This window comes from Chiloscyllium plagiosum, unplaced genomic scaffold, assembly GCF_037043375.1.
Source record: "Chiloscyllium plagiosum isolate Xiang-an unplaced genomic scaffold, Cpla_swu_hap1 HiC_scaffold_4, whole genome shotgun sequence".
Classification (NCBI taxonomy): domain Eukaryota; kingdom Metazoa; phylum Chordata; class Chondrichthyes; order Orectolobiformes; family Hemiscylliidae; genus Chiloscyllium; species Chiloscyllium plagiosum.
In genome coordinates, this window is record NW_028270142.1 from 137,921,132 (window position 1) to 137,941,842 (window position 20,711).

Sequence of the window (20,711 nt, forward strand, 5' to 3'; positions counted from 1 at the left end):
TACTATCTCTGAGTAAGGAAACAACCTCTGGCATCTGTTCTATGTCTATCACCCCTCAATTTAAAGCTATGTTCCCTCATGCTAGCCATTGCCAACCGAGGAAAAAGGCTTTCACTATCCACTCTATCTAACCCTCTGATTACCTTAGATAGAGGATAATACAGTTAACACAACAGTTCCAAGTCAGAACATGATGTTCCCTCTATTTGTTTCTGTCCAGTGCAAAGGCTAATAATGTAATGGAACTCCACTAATGTTTACTTTTTAACACAAGCATGTGCACGGCATAATTTAAAGGATTGTGTGGAGGTTGTCCAGGGATTCAAGACTTGCTGCACAGATAAACATAACCAGTGAGAATGAAAGATTGAGAATAAACTGTGAAAGGAGAAAGGAAGCTGTGTTAAATGAGTTATAATCAATGTAAAATCAGCTTTGGCAAGAAAAATAAAGAGCAGGAAAGAAAGATTGAATTAAGGCAAATAGAAAGAGGAAAAGACAAAGGAGAAGTAAGAAAAAGTAAAAAAAATGTCAGGCGAAAGCAAGAGTGAAAATCTCATAAGTCATCAACCTGGAACATTAAATCTGTTGCTCTCCCCATGGATCATGTCAGAATAAGTACTGCATTTTATCTTTTCACTAAAATATTGACATTTGTCATATTAGGATCTCTCCAGAAAATGTCCAAAGACTGAATTTCCAAGGCTCCACATTTGTAACTGCTCATTCTCAAGGCCAGAGAGTTTGCTGGATTATTGAAAGTGGACCTTACACTCGCAGTATTAGAGCTTAACGTTCTGTGACAACTTTGACTGGTATAGCGATTGGAAAGAGGGGCAGGTGGATCTCATTGACTGTGAAATCCTTGATTGCGGCTGTTAACCTGTCCCAATCAGGGAGCTCTGGCTGACAGGAGATTACAAAGATTTGCACACTTGTTGTTCTTCACTGTGTCTGACACCTACACACACACACAATGTGGGTTTTAAAAAAAGAGAAATTAAAGAAAAAACAAGAAAAGCACAGGAGTAAAATAAATAAAGATTTGTACACCTTGTGTCTTCACTGTTTCTCACACCTACACACACACAACATGGTTGCTGGGGAAAATATAAGCACCACCGCTGTTAGAGGGTAATGTGGGGGAAAAAAATAAACAGGAGGGTCGGGGTTTTGCTCACTCTCGGAGCTGGCTCTGAGGGAGCTGGGTCAGTGACATGTACTATGCACGTGTAAATACAGGGTGACTTGATGACGGGATACTGACCTCTCTGGAGGTATTTTGGTGTTGGCGAGAGATTCAGAGAGTCTCTTCAATCTAGGGCCTGGCTCTGAGCTAGCTGATCAGAGCCCATCCACTGTACACATGTGAAGAGAGGGTGACTTGGGATGGGATACCAGCCTCTGTGCAATTATTTCAATTGGCAAACACAGTAAGTGACGAAATAAAATGTTAACCCAAGGGAAAAGAAAAGCCTTTTTCACAAAGTTAAATACAAAGTGTTGACACTTGACAACAACAAAAGGATACACAAATTCAACCAATATTTGCTCTTCACTTGAAATTACTTACCATTTGCCAATAAATAATATGAACGCAATCAGCCTTGACAACTTTTTCACAGCAAGTTTTGGCCTGTTACGGGAACTCACTTAAACAGTTTTCTCTCTTTCCGTTTCCACACTAGAAACCAAGTCTAGGATTTGTCCCAAGAGGCACATTGCTGTAAACACGGTTAAATCAATGTCCGGAGCCATTAGTTCTGCTTGGAGCCTGACTAATCTGTTCCAGTATCTCGAAGTACTGCCATGAGAATGACTCACATTGCAGCTCATCAAAGAGAAAGCACACTTCAGTCTGAATCAACTGCAAAGCTGTTGCAATGAGAGTAAAGCTCCGTCGATGTTGGAAAGCCCAAACATGAAATGGAATGTCTCAGAAAGCTCAGCAGTACCTATGGACAGAGAAAAACAGCTTAAAGTTGAACGTAGTCCTTCTTTGGAATTGCTAAGTAACAGCTACCAAGAAGGTGATGGGAGACCTTTATAGACCCTCTTGGTGTTATTTCTGGATTAGTGTCTCAGGTCTTCACCCAGAGAGTGGTGGGAGTCTGGAAATCTCTGCATAGTAAGTGGTTGAGGCTAAAACATGGAATGCTTTTAAAAAAAAGAGTTAGATATAGTTTTTTAGGGCCAAGAGGATCAAAGGTTATGCGGAGAAAGTGGGAACAGGGCACTGAGTTGGATATCAGCCATGATCATTTTAAAAGGCAGAGTAGAGGGCCAAATGGTCTACTGCTGCTCCTATTTTCCACATTTCAGTTATTTTAAATTGGGTGGTAAATTTGGTGAGTTTCCGATTTAGCTGAATGTATTTCTTAGATGATTTGGAAAGTGTTCAGCCTTTATTATATTTCCTCGATGGTTGGGGTCCCCAGGCAAGGCCTGTAGTTGGTGCTTATTCCTAATCACCCTCGAATTGATTGACTTGCTCAGCTGTTCCAGGGGGCAGCTCAGAGTCAATCAGATTGCTGTAGATCTGGAGTAACATTTCAGACAGAAGAGAGAACAACCTCTTTCCCAGAACCCTGTCAGTTCTGAAGTAGAGTCATACCAGACTTTGAAACATTAACTCTGTTTCTCTCCAATGATGCTGCCAGATCTGCTGAGCTTCTCCAAACTATTCAGGTTTTGTTTTCGATTTCCAGTGTCTGCAGTACTTTGCTTTGATTCGGGTGAATCGATTTGGGCTATTTGAGCAAATTGGTCCCTCTACTTATGGGAAGATTATACTCCATTGGAGGCAGTTCAGGGAAGGTTCATTGAGATGATCCCCAGTATGGAGAGATTGTCTTATGAGCAAACAGATGGGAATCTACTTCCTGCAGAGATTATCTCATTGAAGCATCTCAGATGCTTAAGGGACTTGACAGGGTCAATGCTGAGAGGATGTTTCCCCTCATGGGTGAGTACAGGACCAGAGGGCATAGTCTAAGAATAAAGGAGCACTAATTTAAGACTGAAATGAGCAGGAATTTAATTTCTCAGAGAGCTGTAAGTCTTTGGAACTCTTTGCCACAGAGAGCTGTGGAAGTAGAGTCCTTGTGTACATTTAAGGCTGAGACAGTCTTGATTAATTAGGGAATCCAGGGTTATGAGGAGAAAGTGAGGGCTGCAGATGCTGGAGATCAGAGCGGAAAATGTGTTGCTGGAAAAGCGCAGCAGGTCGGGCAGCATCCAGGGAACAGGAGAATCGACGTTTCGGGCATAAGCCCTTCTTCAGGAATTCCCTAATTCCTGAAGAAGGGCTTATGCCCGAAACGTCGATTTTCCTGTTCCCTGGATGCTGCCTGACCTGCTGCGCTTTTCCAGCAACACATTTTCAATCCAGGGTTATGGGAAAGGGGTAGAAAAGTGGATGTGAGGAGCATTGGATCAGCCATTGATTGGTGGAACAGGCTTGACTGGCCAAATGGCCTACTCTTGTTCCTATTTCTTATGCTCTTATGGCCACCATTACTGAGACGAGGTACATATTCCATGCTTCATAATATTTCACATTAATAATTAAATATTGAACCCTCCCATTTCCAATTCCACAGACCATTAGCCTAAGTTTCTGGATTTGTAAAAGAAGCAACACAACCAGTAATCCGCCAGCTCCTGATGACAAAAAGGAACTGCAAAATATGTCACATTGCCGGGGAGATAAGGGGACTGCTGACTGGGGTTGAGAGGGACTGAGCTAGGAGTAAGTGACCTAATAGAGATCCTTGCATGATCTTCAGGTAGGGTCGGCAATCTGAAAATGCGTTCACTCTGGGGATGTCGAAACCTCATGGCCGTCAAGAGAAAATAGATCCAATAGGAAAACTAGGACAAACCTCTTCACTCAAAGAGTGGTTAGACCTCACTGTCATGTGGAGGAATTGTGGTCAACAGTACAGATGCCTTCAAAGAGAAACTGGATAAGCATGTGCTGAAGAAAGGAATATGATGATTGGATGAGACAAAGAGGAATGGGAAGAGGGAAGTATGAATGTTAACATAGACCAAATGGGCCAAAAGGCCTGGTACAATGGTGAAAGCTCTCAGTAACTCAATATGGTTCTGTCTAAAAGTCAAAATACCATCCCTTTCTCTTGTACTTCAGCTACTTGATGCATTGGAAAGCATAACCAAGCTTATTTTTTGGTTGGAGCTAGTGTATAGATGGGTGTTTTGCTTTCTCGGAGGAAATTGTCCGTCCATTTACAATAATTTTCATTCCTATCGTGCCTTTAATATTAATATCCCAGATCCGACTTTTTAATCTCTCTATGTAGCATTTTCAAAACAAAATTGAAACTGAGTCACTTTGTTACTGACACAGATAGGAAAAGGCTTTTTTTAAAAGTCATACATGGGATGCAGGCATTATTGCTTAGGTCAGCATTTATTGCTCATCCATAATTGCTCAGAGGGCAGTAAAGAGTCAGCCACGCTACTGTGGGTCTGGAGTCACGTGTAGGCCAGACTAGGTAAGGACAGTAGTTTCCTTTTCTAAAGGATGTTAGCAAACCAAATGGCTTTTTCCCTGATAATCAACAATGGTTGCATGGTCATCATTAGAGTCTTAATTCCGGATTTTACTTTTTTAATTCGAACTTCACCATCTGCCGTGGTGGGATTTGAGCACAGGTTCCCCAAAACATTACCTGAGCCGAGCAGAAAGTTCAGGGCAACAATGAACACCATTGCAAACATGATGTGCTCAGGAAAGAAGCCAGAACTGACAGAGAGCTTGGAGAGTGGTGGGGTCAAAGGAGGTAACAGAGGTAGGGAGGAGGGAGCAGGTGCAGGTCAAAGCCAGGAACAGAATTTCAAAACTGACATATTTGGGAGTGAATCGTGAGGCGATAAGTGAGCAGAGGTGAGTGGGTGTTGGGACAGGAGCATAAACGTAATAAAAGCTGCTGAGCTGAGGAAAAATAATCAACACACATATAAAAACACAAACAGAGGTGAGCATGAGTTTGTAGGACAGTAAATAGCCTGGAAGAGAACCACCCCGTGTGTTAAAAACCTGTAACATCTTGTGGGAAACTCACGTACAATACTCAGTTGGACCAAGTCACAAGAACCCTCAAGTATCTCCAGCCTCAGCCTCTAGAAGATTGATCACACTAAAGGCAGGAAGGAAGGGGACCTGATGTGTCATTCATCTTTTGTAATTCCTGTGGTGCTCTTTACACACACTTCCATTCTTTTATCAATCTTAGTGACTGGCTTAAACAGAGTGAGGTCTGAACACAGCAAGCAGACCCGAAATTGTGTTGCAGGCATCAAATTTTGAAGATAAAATTTTAAAAAGTGCGTAATGGTCCTTATCGACTAGGTATGGCAACATTGGTCACTTAAAAGCTGTTCTCCATTTCCTATCCTTCTTCCATTCTTGTCCAATTCAATTTATTTCCCCTACAGGTATTATTACTTGTGAAGAAAATAGACCGTATTTCAAACAAAATTGTTTCATGTTGTCAAGCATCAAGCTGCATCTCTAGAAGGCATGTTCTCAATGCATTTCTTGTCATAAATTTTTCTTTTTAAAAAAACACCTTTCCCTTTGATTTAATCTGAAACTCTAAAGGTCATAACATCCAGGGTAAGATACAGGCCTTGCCATTCCTAACCTGAACAGAATAAATGCTTGCAATTGTTGGGGAATGGGGAATTTGTGTAGAGTGGTAATGTCACTGGATCAGTAATATGAACAGAAAATCCAGAAATAAAGTTGTAACACTTGGAAATCAACAAACTTTTTTTTATTTGTTTGTGGGACTTGAGCATCGCTGGCTGGGCCAGCATTGATAGCCCATCCCTATTTGCCCTTGGGAAGATGGTGGGGAGCTGCCTTCTTGAGTCACTGCAGTCCTCTTGCTGTGGGTTGATCCACAATGCCAGTAGGGAGGGAATTCCAGGATTTTGACCCAATGACTGGGAAGGAATGGCAGTATGTTTCCAATTCAGAGAGGTGAGTGCGTTGGAGAGGAACTTGCAGGTGGTGGTGTTCCCAAGTACCTGCTGCCCTTGTCCTTCTCGATAGAAGTGGTTGTGGGTTTATAAGGTCCTGTCTAAGGATACTTGGTGAATTTCTGCAGTGCATCTTGTAGATAATACACCCTGCTGCTATTGACTGTTGCTGGTGGAGGGATTGAATGTTTGTAAATGTGGTGCCAATCAAGTGGGTTGCTTTGTGCTGGATGATGTCAAGCTTCTTGAGTGTTGTTGGAGCTGCAGCCAACCAGGCAAGTAGGGAGTATTCCATCATACTCCTGACTTGTGCCTTGTAGATGGTAGATAGACTTTGGGATGTTGGAAGGTGGGTTACTTGCTGCAGAAACCCTCGTCTCTGACCTGCTCTTGTAGCCATTGCATTTATGTGGTGAGTCCAAATGAGTTTCTGTCAATGGTAACCCCAAGGATGTTGACAGTGGGGGATTCAGTGATGGTGATACCGTTGAATGTCAAGGGGCAGTGGTTAGAGTGTCTCTTATTGGTGATCATCATTGTCTAGCATTTGTGTGGCACAGATGTTACTTGCTACTTGTCAGCCCAAGCCAGACCTTGTTGCATTTGAGCACTGACAGTTTCAGTATCTGAGGAGCCGTGAATGGTGCTAAACACTGTGCAATCATCAATGAACCTCCCCACCTCTGACCACATGACAGGTCGTTGATGAAGCAGCTGAAGATTGTTGGGCCTAGGACATTACCCTGAGGGACTCCTGCAGAGATGTCCTGGAGCTAAGATGACTGACCTTCCACAACCATAACCATCTTCCTTTGTGCCAAGTATGACTCTAACCAGCAGAGTGTTTGCCCCCGATACTCATTGATTCCAGTTTTACCAGGGCTCCTTGATGCCATACTGGTCATACTGGAGCTCCAGTTTGAAGAAAATGAGTTGAACCAGTATACCTCATGCATCAGTGTTACTTTTCTTTTCCCTCTGGACCCAGAGCTAATGCTGTGAGGACATGAGTTCGATCCCACCCTGGTACACACTGGAATCTGAATTCAGTTTAAACATCTGGAAATAAAATCTGATATTTGTCTGGTGACCATGTAACCACTGTCGATTGTTGCAAAAATTCATCTGGGTTCACTAACATCATTTAGAGGAGGAAATGGAGTCATAGAACTGTTCAGCATGGAAACAAACCCTTCCATCCAATTCGGCTGTGCTGACCGGATATCCTAAATTAATCTCCTCCCATTTGCCAGCATTTGGCACATATCCATCCAAACCCTTCCTATTCATATACCCATCTAGATGCCTTTTAAATGTTGTAATTATACCAGCCTCCACCATTTCCTCTGGCAGCTCATTCCATACATGCACCACCCTCTGCCTGAAAAGATGGCCCCTTAGGTCCCTTTTAAATCCTGCCCCTCTCACCTTAACATATGCTCTCTATTTTTGGACTTCCCCTAACCTGGAAAAAGACCATGTTCACCCTATCCATGCCCCTTATAAACTTCTATAAATTCACCCTTCAGCTTCCGATGCTCTGCAATCTGCCATTCTTAGCCGGTATGACTGCAGACCCACAGCAAATTGTTTAATTTTTAACCACACTCTGAATGGCTGCTCAGTTCAAGGGACAAGTAAAGACGGGCAAAAATAAATTCTGACCTTGCTGGGATACTCACAAGCCATGAAAAGATAAAGGAAACGAATTATATCATACTTTTCGCAGCCATACAACAGTTTTACAGCCAATGAAATACTTTTGAAATGTAGTCACGGTGATGTTCAATTGATCTGTGCTTAACACACAGATTGGACACTCTGGCAGTAGGAAATATATTTCCACTGATGGGTGAGTGCCGAACCAGAGGACACAGCTTAAAAATACGGGGTAGACCATTTAGGACAGAGCTCAGGAGAAACTTCTTCACCCAGAGAGTGGTGGCTGTGTGGAATGCTCTGCTACAGGGGGCAGTGGAGGCCCACTCTCTGGATTCATTTAAGAAGGAGTTGGATAGAGCTCTCAAAGATAGTGGAATCAAGGGTTATGGAGATAAGGCAGGAACAGGATACTGATTAGGAATGATCAGCCATGATTATATTGAATGGCGGTGCAGGCTCAAAGGGCTGAATGGCCTACTCCTGCACCTATTGTCTATTGTCTATTGTCTATTAACCATCTTATTCCTGTGACTGATTACTATTTCTTGCAGTGCTTGATTGGTTAAGCCTGGCTGTGGACTGAGGGTAAAATAATCAGAGCTGGAAAAAGCGCTGGAAACCTGAGCTTGATACATGGAGAAGACTCTTCTAAGCATTGTGACTGAAATCTTTTGTAGCCAGAGAAACTGGTGTCATCTCTGTCTAGTTCACCGTTATAATGTAAAAAGGTGGCAACCAGTTTGTACATAGAAAATTCCCACAAACAACAAAGTGATAATAAACCAAATTATCTGTTTTTATTTTGTCCTGCTGTACATTGGTGTCGCTGCAAGGGTCAGGATTTATTCCCGTCCCTAGTTGCCCTCAAAGAAGTGGCGATGAGCTCCTTCTTGAACCACTGCAGTCCATGTTCTGTAGGTAGAGCCACAATGTCACTATGGAGGCAATTCCAGGTGTATGACCCAATGACACTGAAGGAACAATGATACATTTCTAAATTGAGATCGTCAGTGGTTTAGAAAATAACATGCAAGTATACCCATAGTCCTGTTGCTCTTGTCCTTCTCGACAGAAGAGCTTGTGGGCTTAGAAGGTACTGTCTAGGAAGCCTTGGTGAAACTTTACAGTGCATCTTAACACATAGCACACAGTGCTGCTATTGAGCATTGATGGTAGAGGGAGCGGATGGTTGTGGACGTGGTGCCAATCAAGCAGCTGCTTTGTCCTGGATGGTGTTCAGGTCTTTATGTTTTGTTGGAGCTGCACCGATCCAGGTAAGTGGGGAATATTCCAACACATCTCTGACTTGTGCTTTGCAGATAGAAGCGAGGCTTTGGGGAATCAGGAGGTGAGTTACTCGCCGCAGTATTCCTAGCCTCTGACCAGCTCTTGGGTAGTGCAGTTGAGTTTCTGGTCAATGATAACTCCCAGGATGTTGATAGTGGGAGAGTGAGTGATGCAAATGCCACTGAATGTCAAAGGAGAATGTAGAGACTTCCTGTTGAGTTTGTTTTTCATTTAGTGCCACGAGTGTCACTGGCTGGATATTTTTAATGTTATTACATATCTCTTGAGCAAGTGGGACTTAAATTCATTTTCTTGGCTCAGAGGTAGCACACTACTAATGTGCCACAAGACCCTACAGGCATTGCTGGCCAAACTAGGAAGGTGGTGCACACAATGCCATGAGGTAGGTGAAGTGGGAGGGAATTGAAAGTTTGAAGACTGATGTTTTGTGAGACAATGCCATTAAAGCTCATGGATATAGTTAAGATGCAGATCACCTATGGTCTCACTAAATGGCAGACCAAGCTTATCCCTGTTCCAAAGTTGCTAACTTCCTCCATGACATTGCATTGCTTTCTGTCATCTATGGCTGGTAGATATGTTTTTTATGGAAACAGGGGATGCTAAGAAAATTTTAGTGACAGACCAAACCAGTGCAAACATTTAGAGTGGTAAGTTACACAAGCTAAGAAAGGTCAGTTAAAACGTTATGAGCCAATTTTCCACCCTCATGTGCATGGCTTTTGACTACCTCCACATACAATGCTGGAAAATGACTCACAGGTCTGTGGAAGCAGGTCTCTCGAACAGGCTGAACCCCTAGTGGGTGGTCTGTGAACTGCAGCTCAATGTGGACATGTTCTCTTCCTGTCATCCACTATCCCTTCTCGAAGGCGGTTAGAGATGGGTAATGAACGCTGGCCTTGCCAACGGCACCACATTCCCAGGAACGAATGGAAAATAAATTTTCTAGGATTGGCCAAATCTCAGGCACAAAGTGCGACATTAGAAACACACAAAAAGGAGCAGGGGTAAATCACAGAGCCACTCAAACCCACATTACCATCCAATATAATCATGGTTTACCATCTAGCGTAACACTCTGTTCCTGCTTCTCCTTTGATTCCTTTCACTTCAAGAATCATAACTAACTGCTTCTAGGGAACATCCATGAAATTGTAAAGGTCTTAGATGAGACCTAACCCAACACACAATGAAGACAACTAAATAATTTTGCTGCTTGACAAGCCAGTCAGGAGGTTGAGAGGCAGGACCATGGAGAGACATCAAGGTCAAACAAAGACAGAAAGTACTGGAGAAACTCAGTAGGTCTGGTAGCATCCATGGGAAGAGATATAGAGTTAAAGTTTTGAGTCCCGGTGGAAATAATTCCACAGAGGCTGGTACCCTGTCACCCAAGTTCCCCTTTATCTACATGTGGAGAGCCCTTGACACTGATCCAGCTTCCTCAGAGCTAGTTCTCAGAGTGAACAGAACCCCTGTCACTGCTGTTTATATCTGTCAGCCAGGGTTCCCTGATTGGACCACACTAACAGAGAACGCATTTTCTATGAGGTCCCCTTGGCCGACCTCATTACAATTACTACAATGATATGACTCTGTGCTCTGACTGGTTACCACTTGAGAGATGGCACACTGACCTGCACATCTTTGGACTGTGGGAGGAAACCGGAGCACCCGGAGGAAACCCACGCAGACACGGGGAGAATATGCAAACTCCACACAGTCGCCTGAGACTGGAAACGAACCCGGTTCCCTGATGTCATGATCAGGGTGCCTAGGGGAGCATATAGCCCTAAATATGGCTGTCAGATGAGCAGTATGCACCACGGAAATACCTATGATGCAGGGTGGATTCAGAACATGAAGGATGAATCTTTAGTCAGAATCCACGTGGAGTGAGTCTGAGCTGGAGTCAGTTACTCAGCAATGAGACATGGTTGTGGAAGCAAGTTTTGGCAAATTCCTTGCCATACTAGGACCCAAGAGCTCAGGCTATAGGGGTGATCCCTTTAGAACTGAGATTAGGAGTCAGGGGTGTGATGAATCTGTGGAACTCAATGCTGCACAGAGCTAAGAAGGCCAAGTCATTAATATATTAAGACAGAGATAAAAACTGAAAATGTGATGCTGGTAAAGTGCAGCCAGGTCAGGCAGCATTCAAGGAGCAGGAGAATTGACATTTCGGGCATGAGCCCTTCTTCAGGAATCCTGAAGAAGGGCTTATGCCCAAAACGTCGATTCTCCTGCTCCTTGGATGCTGCCTGACCTGCTGCGCTTTTCCAGCAACACATTTTCAGCTCTGATCTCCAGCATCTGCAGTCCTCACTTTCTCCTTTAAGACAGAGGAAGACAGGTTCTTGATTAGCACAGGGATCAAGGGTTACAGGGACAAGGCAGGAGAATGGGGTTGAGAAACATATCAGCCATAATCAAATGGTGGAGGAGACTCGATGGACCGAATGGCCTAATTCTTCCTTAATATCTTCTGGTCGTATGGTCAAATACAAGGAATAACAACAAAAGTATTGATGATGAACAAGAATAAGATTAGAATGGTAATCCTGTCGGAGAGAGGAGCAGAACTTGTTCAATTGGACAAGAGAGGTGGCAGTGAGTAACACGACAATAAAACCGTAAACTGTGGACACTGAAGATCTGAGCCAAGTTGGCAACTCCTTTGCTCAGCACTGCCACAGGACCAATGGTGGCTGCTGTTGGAATAGCAGCCACTGGAGATCCAGGGACTGATTGGAGGGTGACACATAGAGTCATAGACATGTACAGCATGAAAACAGACCCTTCGGTCCAACTCGTCCATGCCGACCAGATATCCCAACCCAATCTAGTCCCATCTGCCAGCACCTGGCCCATATCCGTCCAAACCCTTCCTATTCATATACCCATACAAATGCCTCTTAAATGTTGCAATTGTACCAGCCTCCACCACATCCTCTGGCAGCACATTCCATACACGTACCACTCTCTGCATGAAAACGTTGCCCCTTAGGTCTCTTTTATATCTTTCCCCTCTCACCCTAAACCTATGCCCTCTAGTTCTGGACTCCCTGACTCCAAGGAAAAGACTTTGCCTAATTACCCTATCCATGCCCCTCATAATTTTGTAAACCTCTATTAAGTCACACCTCAGCCTCCGACGCTCCAGGGAAAACAGCCTCAACCTGTTCAGCCTCTCCTTTTAGCTGAAATTCTCCAATCCTGGCAACATTCTTGTCAATCTTCACAACATCTTTCCAATAGGAAGGAGACCAGAATTGCACGCAATATTCCAACAGTGGCCTAACCAATGACCTGTACAGCCGCAACATGACCTCTCAACTCCTGTACTCAATGCTATGCCCCCAAATAAGTAATGGCAGCAGAACCTTTGAGGAATGGGCCCTCTCCCATCATCCTACTATTCCCAAAGCCTGGTCCCTCTTAGCTGAGGTCCCTACCCCATCTCACACCTGATTAAATACTCTCACCAACTCCAAACCTGTCCCAGGGGAGAGAATAAAACACAGTCCAATATCAAGCTTGTCCACAAGGAAAAGCATGTTGCTAAGAGCTCTCTTAGGGTCAATTATAACCTTACCAAACAGTGAGCAAAGCTGCTCATTCCCCAATGCCACAACACTGTCACCCTTCAAAGGCTTTCTGTCATAGCCTCTCCCATTCAAAAAATGCAATGATGATCCATCTTCATCTTTGAAAAACATTAGCAACAAGAACAACTGCAGCAAAATGGCCTCTCTGTCTAAATCTTAGTTTGGAAATTAATTACAAGATATTACCCTGCTCGTTTGGATATTTAATTGATTGCTGTATACAATCGGCAGTGAGAGAGATATGCAGTTCTGGTTGAGCTGATCAAACAGATCCCGCAGCTTGGCTCTTCAATTCATAAAGTGTGATTTCAATTAAGGTGTGACCACCTCTGGCCCTCTACTTGGACTCCAATCATACAGTATCCTCGTGGACCAGGAAGCTAAGGCTAATTAGAACATTTTCACCCAGCAGGATTAACCACCATGAAAAGGATCTGAGCGGACACATCTGTCCACTTGGATTCGATCCCAGTTTCCAGAGACAGAAGTACCTTCAGGGTGAACACCAAAACTCTACGACAGAGTAACATTTTAATAGAATTAATGATTTCTGAATGAAGATTGGTTGTGAAGGAATGACAAAGCTTTCAAACATACGAATTCAGAGCAGGAGAAGGCCATTCAGCCCCTCATACCTGCTCCACCATTCAATATGATCACGGCTGATCTTACCTTGGCCTCAACTCCACTTTCCTGCCCTCTCTCCGTAATCCTTCAACTAAATTAAAACATGTCGGTCTCCTCCTTAAATTTACTCAATCTGCCAGTGTCCACTGTACTCTGGTATAGTGTATTCCACAGAATTGTGCCCCTTTGAGAGAGCTCATTCTACCTTATCTCTGTGTCAAATCTGCCACCCTTATCCTAAAAACAAACTTTGAGTCAGAGAATCAAGGAAGGAGGCCATTCAGTCCATTATAGCCCTTGCAAAAAAATTCTCATTCCAGTCCCAAACCCCAGTGCTTCCCCCGAGCCCTGCAAAGATACACCTGCCCTGGGTAGGTCACTCCTTCTCATGTGCATGTCCAATGAGATTGTTTCCAAATTTAAGCTGAATTTATATAGCAACTTGGTTAAACTGTGGATCATTCTGATCTCCATCTTATGATCTAGAGGCACTGGGAAAAGTGTGAAAAATAAAAATTTTACACACACATGTCAGATTCTCTGAAGAGAATACAGACTGGCTGTATTTGTTAAAAGTTGGTGGAACCTGCGAGAATGATCTTATAAAGTGAATGAGCTTTAAATTTGTGAAAGTGTTGTATTGGTTAGACACTTGGAAGTGCAGGGTAAAATAGGGCTGAGTCAGCATGGCTTCATCAAGGGAAGGTCACGCCTGACAAATCTGTTAGAATTCTTTGAGGAGGGAACAAACAAGTTAGACAAAGGAGAGCCAGTGGACATGAGCTGTGGAGATTTTCAGAAGGTCTTTGACAAGATGCCCACGTAGGAGACTGCTAAATAAAATAAGAGCCTGTGGTATTAGGGGCAAGGTACTGGCAGAAGCAGAGAGTAGGGATAAAGGGGTCCTTGTTAGGATGGCAACTGGTGACTAGTGGAGTTCCACAGGGGCCTGTATTTGAACCACAACTATTCACATCATAAATTAACAATCTGGATGAAGAAACTGAGGGTATTGTTGCCAATTTTGCAGATGACACAAAGGTATATGGAGGGACAGGTAGTGTTGAGGAAGGGGTGGGGCCGCAAAAGGATATTGGACCGGATAGGAACATGGGCAAAGAAGTGGCAGTTGAAATAGTCGGAAGAATAGCAGCAGAGATTATTTTCGAAACAAGAAAAGACTTTAGAAATATGAAGCACAGTGGGAGTTTGGACCAAATTCAGAATTCTCTTAAGGTTGATATGTAGGTTCAGATGGCAGTTAGGAAGGCAAATGCAATGTTAGCATTCATTTCAGGAGGGCTAGAATACCAGAGAAGAGATGGCCAGCTCGGGTTGTATAAGACTCTGGTCAGACCCCATTTTGGAAGATTGTGAGCAGTTTGGGACCCGTATCCAAAGAAAATTGTGCTGGTGTTGGAGTGGATGCAGAGGAGGTTTACAAGAATGCTCCTGGAGTTGAAGAGCTGGCCATATGAGGATTGGTGTGGACCCTCGGTCAGTAATCAATAGGGTTTAGGAGGATGGGGGAGGTTTTGGTTGAAACTTACAGAATACTGAGAGTCTTGGATAGAGTGGACATGGAGAAGATGTTTCCACTAATAGGAGAGGCGAGAACAGAGGGCACAGCCTCAGAGGGAAGGCATGACCCTTTAAAACCAAGAGGACGAGGAATTTCTTCAGCCAGAGGGTGGTGACTCTGTGGAACTCATTGACGTAGAAGGCTGTAGAGGCCAATTCGGTGAGCGTGTTTAAGACAGAGATGGATAGGTTCTTGATTGGTAAAAGGATCGGGGTTACAGGGAGGAGGCAGGAAAATGAGGTTCAGAAACATATCAGCCATGAACGAATGGTGAAGCAGACTCGATAGACTGAATGGCCTCATTCTGCTCCAGTATCTTATGCTCTTATGGTCTTAGATGTCAAGAGGTTTCCGCTTAGCAGTGAGACCTGAAGTGATGCTCGCTGATATAAAACAATCACTACTGAACCTGACACATCATCTACTCAGAACATACGAAATTAAGAACTAGGAGCAGGAGTAGGCCACTCAGCCCCTCGAGTCTGCTCCGATAATCAAAGCAAACATGGCTCATCCCATCTTGGCCTTAACTCCACTTTTCTGCCTGCTCTCCAGAACCGTTCAAGCCTGAGATAACTTCAGAGAGGCTGGTATCCCATCACCCAGTCCCCTTTATTTACACATGGAGAGACCTTGACACTGATCCAGGTCCCTTAGTGCCAGCTCTCAGAGTGAACAGAACCTCTGACAGCCCTGTTTATATCTGTCAGCCTGGGCTCCCCTGTTCATAATTGTCAGCCAGTTCTCCCTGGTTGGGCCTGCTAATCTGGTCCAATCTCCCATCTTCTCCTGAAAGTGTCCTGACATCCAATGCACTTTGGGGTCATGAACTCCACGGGTTCACGACCCTTTAGAAGAAGTAATTCTTTCTCATCTCTGTTTTAAATCTGCTGTCCATTAACCTAAAACTATGAGCTCTAAATTGCCCCACAAGTGAAAACTTCTGCACTACATCTACCGTGACAATCCCCTTTAGTATCTTAATTAGATTAGATTTCCTTCGTTCACCTACCAGAATGGTCAGAATATGGATCTTGCTATCACAGAGTGGTTGAGAGATGTAGTCAAGGAAACCTAGTAGACAGAAGAAGACATGCAGTCAGGTTAGATGGTAAGACAAAGGAGAGGGCTTATGTGGAGTGTAACAGCAGTGTGGATCTAATGACCTGTTTCAATGCAGAAAATTCAATACAGTTCAAAGCGCTATTTAGTTTATTACGGATTACAAAGTTAAATGATCCATTTAGTGCTTTGGAGTGAGGGTGCCTGCTTGAAATACAATAGCAACAAGGGCATAAAGCCTTTAAAACCTATTACGTTTTGCCACATAACAATCACAGTTTGATTTTATTTAAGCAGGTTCATTAACAGGGTGTCTGAAATGTTATTATTTTGTAATGGTGAAGAATAGAATAGTGATTATGTTCAGAAAGTGAAGGAAGTTTGAATGTTTGACAGTGCAGCAGGTTCCCCAGTGAGTTAGTTTGTGGAAATTATCTCATTAGATCATAAAATTTCACAGGAAGCATAATGAACAGCTGCCACTAGCTGACAGTGGAGAATACAATTTGTTTCATGGTTCAATCTGTATTATTCACATCCAGCTAGAGCTAACATTCTTCAATATATCTCCACAATGGCATTGTCAACCGATACTCTCTGATATTTGTAAACTATCCAATGACAAAACACAAAGAGTAGTCCGAGTGAATGCTTCTCCTTCTCACAACCAACAAGAGAGACAAAGAGCAGATTACTTGGACATTATCACACTGTTGGTCGGACCAGTGTTGAGAACATGCTTATGAAATGGACAAATTGGAACCCAATGAGCTTATTATTTTTATTTTTTTTATTTTTCTCCTGAATATCCTTTTTCTTTTACTGAGGAGATTCTAAATCTCCTGGTTATATGATTGTTTAAATGATTTGCCCCCACACTACCACCTCACAGCGGTAGTGCTTATTTTTTCCCAGCACCCATGTTGTGTGTGTGCAGATGTAGGACACAATGACGAACGACAAGTGTATAAATCTTTATTCATTTCCCACCAACAAAAGAAAGGAAACACCCAAGTGGCCAGTGACAAGCAATGTCCTGCTCATCAAAGGTCAATGCTGCGAGATCAAACAGTGAAGGGGAGGGCAGGGATTAAATCAAAATAGAGTTAAGGGGGAAATAATACACTACACTCCCTATAGTGCCCAACTCACTCTGAACAGCTCGAGAGAGAGTTACCCAATGAGTTATATGACAATCTACAACAGTCACCATTAAAATTAGTTTTTATTTTGTTCATTCCAGATTTTGTTGCATTTAAGTTTTACCATCTGTCATGGTGGGATTCAACGCCACATCTTTAGAATTCCCTTGAGGATATCCCTGCAGGCTTCAGTTATAGTCCATGTCACTGTCAGCTTTAAAGTGACTCCAGTAGCCCAGGTGGTAATGTCCTATCTCTTGACCGGAAGGCCTGGTTTACGTCCCACGTGCTCCAGTGTTATGTAATGTCATTGCTAATCAGGTTGATATGGAAAATATCAAGCTCATGTCCTCTACCCATTAGTTTGGAGTTCTACATTGTTAGCTCCTCTCTACATCAAACATGCATTGTTATAAAAAAGTAGCTTATTGAACGATGGTCAATCCATGTAAAGCTGGGAGACACCCTGGCAATGACAACCACGAAATAAGTCAGTCTGCACACAGCCATGTGATTGATGTCACTTAATGTGAAGCCATCTGCTCTCCTATTGGTCACTGCTGCCTTAACACAACAGGCCGTGTGCTCAGGGATTGCCAGATTTGCTACGTGCATACAATGGCCACCTTTCAAAACTACCTCATAACCTGCCAATTACTCAGGGACAATTTCAGGTCATTAACAGCACTACGATCTGTCCACTCAATCAGCATTTTTTTATTCATCCACGGGATTAAGGCATCATTGGCCACCCCTAATTGCCCCAGAAGGCAGCTTAGAGCCACATGGAGGCCACACCAAGTGAGAATGGCTGTTTCCTTCCCTGAAGGGCATTAGTGAACCAGATTGATTTTTCGGACAACAGGCAATTAATTCTTGGTCGTCATTAGACTCTTAATTCCAGACTGATTTTTTAAAAAAAAACAAATTCCACCATCTGCTGTGACAAGATTTGAACCCCTTTCCCCAGAACATTACCTGTGTCTCTGAATTAACAGTCCACCAATAATGCCTCTAGACCATTGCCCTCCCAAGAATCTGTAGCAAGGTATCTGCTGATGAATCATTGTGTGGGATTTTGTTAGTGTGTGACCAGAGGCAAGGAACTGGGTACACTGGGGGATGGTTCTGGATCACTGTCCCGTTGTTTGGCGAGATTCCCTAGCAACAGATGGGAGGCAGATGGAGGAGATGCTTTCTCCCCTGGGGCGGTCAGATAATTAAAGGCCAAAGTGAATCCAAGCAATGGGACTACTGGCATTTCGACAACAGCAGAAAAGTGCTGGGTCACATGGGCAGATCATTGCCTTCAGATGGTAGCCTCCTTGTGGTTACCTGCAGATAGGGGTGGGGGCTAATATTCACTGGGACTGACATCTTCCTGCCCCGACAGACAGAACTGCACGAGTGAGATGCAATCCTCATGAAGCCTCAACCATCATGAGGGTTTGGCTTTCTGACAGTGTGCCCATGGCCATGCCGAATTTTAATTTTCACTCGGTCACCTCCATTTTTGAGGAGATCCTCGCACGTTGTGACCCACTCTAGCAGTGCCCAACGCTCTTGCTCTCCAACTAGCTTGCAGCCTCATAGCGTGAATAGGCGGAGTGCACGCTGAGCAGGAACGGACATGGGACTGCTGATTAAGTGAAGTAATATATTTGAACATTTGCGTTACCTGAAACACTACTTAGGTAGTGTCTCCCACCCATCCTCCTCCTCTAACCAAAATAAGATGGATAAGGTAACTAGCTTTCTTTTAATTTATTTTTCAATAGTGTCTTTGAGAATTTAGAATAGTGGGGATGGAGATTGGGGCAGTTGAATGTTCCTCCTGCAGAATGTGGGAGGTAAGGGTCACCACTAGTGTCCCCAGTGACATCATCTGCGGAAATGCACACAACTCCAGCTCCTCGAAAATCGCTTTATGGAACTGGAGCTGGAGCTGGATGAACATCTGATCACTCGGGAGGCGGAGGGAGTGATTGAAAGGGGTTACAGGGAGGTATTCATAACTCAGGTAAAAGAAAAAGGCAGACAGGTTACAGATAGGGAACGGAAAGGGAACTGGCAGGCAGTGCAGGGATCCCCTATGGCTGTTCCTCTCAATAACAAGCATACCGTTTTAGATACTCTTCAGGGGGATGACTTACCAGGGGTAAGCAATGGGGCACAGGTCTCTGGCACAGAGTCTGTCTGTTGCTCAGAAGGGAAGTGGGGGGAGATGAGCAGCGCATTAGTCATTAGGGACTCCATAGTTAGGGGGACAGACAAGAGATTCTATGGGAATGAGAGAGACTCGCTGTTTGGTGCGTTGTCTCTCAGGTGCCAGTGTTTGTGATGTCTTCCGGATCCTCAAGGGGGAGGGGGAGCAGCCTCAAGTTGTGGTTCACATAGGCACTAATGACATTGGTAGGAAAAGGAATGGGGATTTAAGGCAGAAATTCAAGGAGCTAGGGTGGAAGCTTAAAGCTAGAACAAACAGTGTTGTCGTCTCTGGTTTGTTGCCCATGCCACGTGGTGAGGAATAAGGAGAGAGAGAAGTTGAACAACGTGGCTACAGGGATGGTGCAGGAGGGAGGGATTCAGATCCCTAGATAATTGGGACTCATTCTGGGGTAGGTAGAACCTCTACAAACAGGATGGTCTACACCTGATCCAGAGGGGTACCAATATTCTGGGCGGGAAATTTGCTAATACACTTCGAGAGGGTTTAAACTAATTCAGCAGGGGATGGGAACCTGAAGTGTAGCTCCAGTGTCCAGGAGGTTGAGAGAAATGAGGTCAGAAACAAGGTTTCAAGATCACAAGATGGCACCGGCCAGCAGGAAGTTGGTTTGAAGTGTGTCTACGCCAAGAGCATATGGACTAAGGTGGGTGAACTTGCAGCATGGGTTGGTACCTGGGGTCTTCAGTGTTGTGGCCATTTCGGAGATATGGGTAGAGAAGGGACAGGCCTGGTTGTCGCAGATTCTGGGGTTTAGATGTTTAGTGGAGATGGTAAAAGAAGGGGAGGTGTGGCATCATCAGTCAAGGACAGTATTACAGTGGCAGAAAGGACATTTGAGGACTCGTCTACTGAAGTAATATGGGCTGAAGTTAGGAACAGGAAAAGTGAGGTCACCCTATTGGGAGTTTTCGATATGCTTCCAAAAAGTTCCAGAGATGTAGAGGAAAGAATAGCAAAGATGATCCTCAATAGAAGCTGGAGTAACAGAATAGTTGTTATGGGGTCTTTAACTTTCCAAATAATGACTGTAAATACTATAGTTTGAGTACTTTAGATAGGTCAGTTTTTGTCCAATGTGTGCAGAAGGGTTTCCTAACACAGTATGTGGACAGGCCTACAAGAGGCGTGGTTGCGTTGGATTTGGTATTAGGTAATGAACCTGGCCAGGTGTTAACTTTGGAGGTAGGTGAGCACTTTGGTGATAGTGACCACAATTTGGATATGTTTACTTAACAATGGAAAGGGATAGGTCTAAACTACAGGGCAAAAGTTATAGCTGGGAGAAATGTGATTATGATGCAATTTGGCAAGACTTAGGATGGAGAAGGAAACACAATTGAAATGTGGAGCTTATTCAAGGATTAGCTATTACAGGTCCCTAGTAAATATATACCTGTCAGGCAGGGAGGTAGTTGTCGAGAGAAGGAGCCATGGTTTATTAAAGAAGTTGGATCTCTTGTCAAGAGGAAGAAGAA